Here is a 7740-nt window from a genome sequence, read left to right on the forward strand (position 1 = left end):
GCCATAAGCTGACTGAGAGTAGATTCAGGCTGGACATCAAAAGGCACTACTTCACGGTCAGGGTGCAGGAGTTGAACATGAGTGCATCTACACATGTGCTTTAATGCACATTAGGCTATTTTAATGCACATTAAAGAATCACAAAAAAGTGCACTTTTGCTAATGTGCATTAAAATAAGCTAACATGCCTTTTTCTAGTACGTTACAATGGAGGCACTAAATGTAATGTGCATTTGCAAAAGTGCATTAATGAAAGTGTAGATGCACCCAGTGGCCATCGAATAGGGGATGGAGGCATGTCCCTTCATAACTAACATTAACTTTAGGATAGGTCTCACTGCAGGTAGCATAGATATCCAAAGCTAGCTTTAACTTAGCTAGCTTGGGTACTAGTAAAGCATCTGGTCACAGTAGCAGGGAGCTAAATATGAGCTAATTTACCCTGATTCCTGGGCAGGCTTTTCCACTCATGATGTGGTCCTTTGATGCATTCAACTGCCTCTCAGATCTCATGTGTGATATATAAACTCCCTGGGGCACCAAGGGCCAGATCTGTTGTGTCTTATACAATACTTGGTACACCTGGGTTCTGAGCTATCACTGGAGCCCCTGTGTTCTTCCTCAGTAAAAGGCATCACTGCACTGACATGAAGGTATGGCTGGGATAAATGGGACTCATTTGCTTTTGTTTAAAGCCATGCTGTCATTTGATGTCAGCCAAGGGGATGAAGAATATGGTGCTTTCATAGTTTAGTGCCTGCCACCCAGAGATGGCTGAGATTGCTTTCCCATCCCTAATCTTTGCTGGTCAGGACAGGGCTTCCGCAGCTATAACCACTTCTTGAAATACCACACCAAGATCTTTCACCATGTACAACAAAATCTTGCCAATGCCTGTATTAACCCTATCTCTTCATTGCTAAGGAACAAACTCAGTTCCCCAGGGGGATTTGCTGGTATGCAAATATTCAGGCCATAATTTTTCTGTGTTAATTTGTAAATTATATAAGCATGCTTGTAAATCTGGGCTGGTGACAGTACAGGCCTGGACTTTAGTGTCTTGCTACTGAAATGACACTCAGATCCTTGCTACAGGTAGAGGATTGGTTCTAACATGAAACAAACCAGCTGTACAGGTGCAACTGCCACTGCTAGGCTCTTCTCTGCAGGTAGGGAAGAGGCAGGAATTAGGAGGGGAGGAGGGGGAAGCAAATGAACTTCTGTGAATAAGGAATTTCTCTTCATGTAATTGCATGTGATGAGCACTACATCAGGGAAGGGCTTGGATGATCCTGGTAGACTTCTCTTCTTTAAGAATGTGTGCATGCATGTGCGGGTTCCAGGAGGCATAGCAGCTCTTCAGCTCCTTTTCTTAGTATGCTAGAGGACATCAGGGTGGCTGGGCACTGTGTGGAATCAAGTCTCTTGGGGGATGACTGCACAGCAGAATGATGCTGCAGACGTAGGCACGCCTGAGCCAGCTTTAGTCTGGCTAACTCAGGTAACAGAAGCACTGCAGATGTGATGGCTTGGGCTCAGTGCAGGCTATCGTCAAAAGCACAAGCTTGATGGAGCCTTGGGTACACACTTTGGTTGATAACCCCGTCCCACCATGCCCCCACTTGTGCCCTCACTGCTGTTGTCACTTGTGCTAGCTACCTTAAAGATCACAGGGGCACATGCAACCCAGCACACTGTGCAGACATACCCTGTGGGTTTGGGGCAGCCAACTGTGTAGTGCCAGGCCAAGCAGATGTACTTGGCCATTCAACAATCCTAAGCCTATGAGCTGGTTTAATAAATGGAACATTTTTTTTCTCTGCCTTTACACAGTCTGCTAAAGGTGGAGGCAAACTGCACACTTAAACTTACTGGTTCAGAGAACTTTGTGAGAATGAGGCTGCATCCACCCCCCACATCTGGAGGACTGCACAGCCCTGTGCAACATGCCTCTCCAGTTACTGGGAGATGTTTTGCACGTGCCTGCTAGGATGTTCACCAGCCTGTACAAACACTAAATCATTGTGTGCTCCCTGCATCACTGGGAAATGCCACCAGGTCTCCACCCCTCTCCTGCCTAGGTTCCTACAGGAGGGCTAACATCACCCATGCACTTGTCCCAAGTTCTCCTCCTCTCGTGCTTGGCCTGTAGGACAGCTTTAATTGGTTACTTGTCTGCCTGGCTCGCAGCTTTTGCTCAGTGTTTGGCTGCTAATTGGCTTCATACTGGGGGTGTTTCATTATGCTCCTGATTGGCTGCGCTTGTGAGAGTTTGCTGATTCAATTGGCTAAGGCGCTCCAGGCCCTAGCTCTCCTCCTGTCTGCTGGGGTGTGGGCTGGCTTGATTGATGGGATAGGCTCTGCACTGTGGGGTGGGCAGTGCCTGTGCTGAGTGCAGGGAATATTCTCCTGCCTTTGCTGCTGGTTTACTTACAGCAGGTCCTGCTGTGTATAGGATATTCACTGAGATTCACCCCCACCCCTTCCCCAAACTATCCCTGTTTTTCCTCTTCAGCCCTTTCCTCCCTCCTAGACTAACCTGCCCCTGCCTGGACCAGCCCTGATCCCTTCCCACCTCATCAGCACCCTGCAGTTGGGCATCTGTCACACCGTCTGTCTGTCTGTGGGACAGGTGAGTTCTTTTGCTCTCCCCACATTTTGTTCTCTTAGCTGGACGTGGCTGTGTGGCAGGGCAGCACAGAGGTGGTGGTGGTGGTGGGACTGGCATCTTGGCTCGGTGAGATCTCAGCTCTTGGATGAGTCTTTCCTAAAGCATTAACTTTCAGTGCCCTGTGTTAGGAGGGGTGAAAGCTGCTGCTATGCTGTGCAGGGTACCCTGACATTGTGCTGTGCTCACAGGCATCCCTGTTTATCCAAACTTTATCCTGTTTTGGGCAGGAGCTGTTGTTATTGCCTTGGGTATCTATAGTGTCAGCGTACAGTGGTTTTTTAGAGTTTACAAAGGAGATAGTCACAGCCTGTGCAATCTGTGTTGTGTCTTCAACAAGGGTGTGTGCTCTGCCTGAGGGAATCAGGGAATCTGACAAATAGAGGAAACTGGTTAATTTATCGAGAGGATAATTCACCACTCTTTAATTCCCAGTTGTTCTGACGCCACACCCCTTACCCCTCCCTGATATCAAATCCTGATATGATACCCAAAATTTCACTGTTACTCATATTTCCTAGAGTGGTGAATCAACCAGAGTTTACTGTACAATCTTTTTCCCTCTCCTTTGGGAGCAAGTCTTTGATTCCTGGTGCTGCAACGGTCCTGGGCGGTGCCAGAGAAAGGCATGTCGGCAGAGAGGAGCTACTGCTGTGGCGTGTTTCACGAGCCAGTCCTTCCATGTATTTGTGAAAATAGTGAGGCTGCATAAGCAAATGAGTTGTTCCAATCTCCCCAGCCCAAAAGTGAGGCCTGACATACTCTTAAAGAACCTCAGTGTTGTGTCCCACAACTCTCCTGGGGTGTTCAGCTTTGCAAGATATTGGCGGCCTACTCCCAAGTGACAGTCTGTTTGGAAAGGTGAGAGCTGGGGGACTGTTTGCCCTTCCTCCCCCCTCCCCCCGCCTCCCCCCCAAATGAATCTGAGTGGGAGATGCTGATTTTCTTGGGATTACAGGGAACCACTCAGCAAGGGCTGTCTCTTGGGAAATGTGGTGAATGCAGAAATCAAAGTCTGACTCCATGAAACATGCTGACGTATTTGGCTAAAAGCTGACAAAGCAGGGTCTGCTGCCCTTGTAGTTCGGGTAGGTACACAGACCGAATGAGTGAGTGTGTGCATGCCACTTTCCTGGGTACAGCTGGCGAAATGTATCCCTGCAGGTCAAGGGAAAAGCTTGTGGGATGAGTTGTTTACAACTACTTGCTTCAGGAACATTTCCATAGCTCTCATGCCAGCTGTACTCCATGGCTAGAAAGTGCTATCCTGTAGTGCAGATGCTCAGCCTAAATCCACCAAGTAGTCATTAGTCGCAATCCACTGCAAGGAGAAAAAACAGTTTTGTGTTCCTTGCTCTTGTAACCATGTAAATTGTCCGATGGGAGCCAGAGACTAACGAAGTGCAGTTCTGAGGAGGTGGGAAGGGATCCTGAGGCATCCTTAGAGAACCACTGCCAAAACCTTCCGAGAGATCCAAAAAGCCCCTCAGAACCGTTTCACTGAACGCAAGGCTGCTGCTGACTTCCCCCACCAGGCAGAGTTATTCCTACAGATCTGTGACTGGGAGCTGTCCCGTGCTGCACACAACCTGAAATGGCACCATTGCAAAATGGAGAAGGGTTTCTACATCACCTGCCCAGCTCACAGCCAGTGTGGAACTATTCCATATTGCACACTTTCTGGTGTCTGCTGTGGCCTGTTTTTAAACATGTCCGGTCTCTCGCACAATATCTAACCCTGTCAGTGACTTAAAATGATTTCTTAGCTGGACTCATCTATGTTGCAGGGAAGCATGGGAGTGGTACCGTGGGACTGTTTATAGAGAAAAACACATGGTATGTTATGGATTCAGCTCTCACCTAGGCTTCCCACCCTTAGCCTGATCTGGTGAGCACTCCAGGGGCCATGAACCAGGGCTAATACATTGCTGGCACCTCTGCAGCCACCATATTGTATACTCAGTTCCTGCAACTGGTCTGTATCAGTATGACCATGAATGAGTAATTTGACTGACAAGATCCAGGGTAGGCAGAGCGGTTGCATCTGGTAGCGATGGAGAGAGGGCGCATGGGCTGCATCCTGTCCCAGGAAAGGGTCTGGCTTGGAAATGAGGACTACCTACATTTTGAATTTAACATGTCTAGACTTGGAATTCTGAAGTTAATCCCTTAAATCTGTATTTAGGCACTTAAATCAAAGCTTTGGTGCTGAACACACCTGCAGTGAAACAGGAGAGCAAGAAGTAATCAACCCCTGAGGGGAAAAAAGTCAGCTCCACATGCATTTGACTTTAGGCCCCAGATTTGGGAAGGTTAGCTATGGATACTAATAATATAGCTCCTTGCAGGTATATGGTTAGAGAACAGCTCTCTATCATGCTTGATACACCTTCCAGATCACAAATTGCCCTCCATCCCCCATCGCTCTTTCCACCTATATTTACTCAACAGACTCGTTTGGGGGGAGGGGAAGGTAAATCTAGTGTTGGGTGTGGGCAGAAGGAAGGTGCTGGCATGCTCTGTGCTGCACAAATGCCCTGGAGTTAAGTCAGCCAGAATAATCATTCTCCAACCTCTCCTTATCGCTTTCTTTCACCTGAGTAGAATGACATTTTTCTACTGGACTGATGAGTATTCCTGGGTATTATCCCAATGTCAACAGTAGTTAGCAAATCATTGCAGTGAATGCAGCTGAGACCCTCCTTTCAGACCAGGTTCCCACCCAGTGAGCTCATTCTTGGGACTGTCTCCATGAAAATCTCCAGTTCATCCTGACAGGGCCTCAAGGACAGATGCCAAATGGGGTGCAGATGAGATGCATGGGATGCTGCATAAGCACTGTTCTGTAACTGGTCTGTAGGGCTGCAGTCAGGTGCTCCTCTTCAGCAAACCTGGTGTACCATTTTCATCCATTTAAATAAGTAATTAGGAAACTCTTTACATGCATCTGCCACATTCCCTTGCCCCTTCTGAGTGATCAGCTCAGTTCTTGTCTGCTTGCTAGCAGGGCAGCAGCCCAGCAGGGTGTTCCCACTTTTCAAGCTGCTCTGAGTAGTAGCAGTGGTGCCTTGGGCTGGTGGTTGACCACAGCGGAATGAATTTGTTCTCTTTTTATACAGGGATCCGTACAGGACTGATGGCTGTAAAGCCTCCGCCAGCACTGGTGACTGATAGTCTGAGCATTCAAGACTGGTGTTGGAGATCACATACCCTATGCAGCAGTTTACTCCCCAGGGTTAGGCCACCATTCAACCAGCTTGACCTGAGTGTGATCACATGAGTGGCTTAGTGTTAATATTTGACCTTGTCTTAATCTTATGTGGAAGAGTTGCTAGGAGGTCAGGGTAGGGCACAAGGACTTGCCTGTGAAGTTAACTCCTCTCCCTGCATAAGAAGGCCATGGCTGTGATTTTAAACGTGAATCTGCTTGAAAACATAATAATGGAATAGCAGACTCTGCTTATTTCTCAGTGACTCCATAACAAGTGTACTGTATACTGGGGAAAAGAGGTGTTAAGCTGGCAGCCCATCAGAATTAGCCACAACTCAGGGCCAGACAATACTTTTTCTGCCATCATGGCCAAAGATTTCAAATCCTGCCTGCGGCTACTCCTGAGCTACCCAGAGTGGGGAGCTGCACACTCAAGCAATTCTCAGACGACCCAGCTGGAACTTGGGGCTTTGTCATCATGTCAGTGCAACGCTGATGAATTAGAACTTGAGCACTCAATGGGGCATATCTCTTGGCCTTTGGTTGTTTCCTCAGTGACTGCCCATTGAGGGCACTTGAGTTGCACAAGTGTCACTGAAGGGAGATATCAGCCTGGAGGTGCAATTATGCTAATGTATGAGCCAGAATAGACTCCAGATCCTTCCCTTTGGTTGGGTCAAATCTGCAAGGTCTACAGGAGGCAGACTATAGGACCCTCTCCTGTGGCCAGGGTGGCTTTGTAGGATCCAAGGGAGAAGAAAGAGAAAATAATTTATTTTTGCCACTTCATTCTGCTCCTCTGATCCTAGGCACCACTGGAAATGAGGGATAGAGGAGGAAGGAAAGCTCTGATTATTAAGAAGCTGCCATTTGTGCAGAGGTGCTTTTTAGAGCAGAACTGTACTTTCAGGAGGTGTGACAGGTCAGCCAGGCTGGCTTTGGCTGTGAGAGCGGATGGCCCTGGGGAAATGCTAGAAAATGTCTCTGTAGGTTGTTATATAGACCCAATGGCTGTTCAGCCATTTGGTGTGGTTGATTAGTTTGACTTTTTTTAGAGATGGCCAGAGAGAAATAAGAATGGATTGTCTGAAAGCAACATTCACAATGCTCCCACAAACCCCTGTCCCACCTAGACCCTTCCAACAAATGTAGCATACTCCAGTCTGTTATTGTGGGGGCCAGTTTATGCGCTGCCTTTCTCCCAGGATCTGGGCTAAGTTGATGACTCCTAGCTCTGAGTATTTCAGATGTAAGCCCCAGTGTAGACCCCATGTCAGCCTTTTTTGGGCAGTGGGAACCTGTAGTGCAGCCACCAGGATTTTAGAACAAGTGCCTCAGAGTGACTGAGCTCCCAGCTGCTTAAACTCCATGTGGCTGTAGGAACCCTGTTTTCTACTTAAGTTCTTCAGGAACAATGTGGAAGTAAGACAAGCATTCACTGGCTTAGTAAAAGAATTTCTTAAATTCACAGACTTTACTCTTCAAAAGTACAAAAAAGTAACAGATCTATGAAAAACAGCAAAGTCCTGAGCAGTCCCCTTTAGTTTAATCTCTGCTCTCCCTGGCTATTTGACCGTTTCATACCTGCCCTTTTGCTGATTCCCAGATCTGCATTTTTCAGTATCAGTGCTGAAAGCTCTACTGAAGGTTGTGTTTAAGACAGAAGCTGAAGTACAGCAGGGGTTGCAAAAGCTAGAAAAGACCTAATCCTCAGATTACCACTGCTCCTGCACCAGTGCCCTGCAGTGGCCTGGCTTTGGAGCCTGTCTGGGTGGGCTACAGAATGTTTCTGGGTCACCTTTAACAGCTCAGCAGAGCCAGAGGTTGGGGAAGGAGTCACCTCTCTTGTACCTTTATTTTT

At 47.7% G+C, this 7740-nt stretch overlaps 1 protein-coding gene across 30 annotated transcripts in view; it reads left to right on the top strand.

Annotated features, from left to right (window-relative positions):
* Window positions 1-2368: 2368 nt before the first annotated feature.
* The window catches only part of PCBP3 (poly(rC) binding protein 3), a 293840-nt gene continuing 288468 nt past the window's right edge, over window positions 2369-7740 (top strand). For 10 of the 30 annotated variants that reach the window (XM_019523234.1, XM_019523244.1, XM_019523238.1 and 7 more), the window contains exon 1: window positions 2373-2632. The gene's annotated coding sequence lies outside the window, so the exon portion shown is untranslated. Of the gene's footprint in view, window positions 2633-7740 lie in introns of all 30 variants that reach the window. The other 20 variants (XM_019523258.1, XM_019523271.1, XM_019523241.1 and 17 more) reach the window with 7 other exon arrangements.

Source organism: Gavialis gangeticus, unplaced genomic scaffold (assembly GCF_001723915.1).
Source record: "Gavialis gangeticus isolate Ggan-Ray unplaced genomic scaffold, GavGan_comp1, whole genome shotgun sequence".
NCBI classification, from domain to species: Eukaryota; Metazoa; Chordata; order Crocodylia; family Gavialidae; genus Gavialis; species Gavialis gangeticus.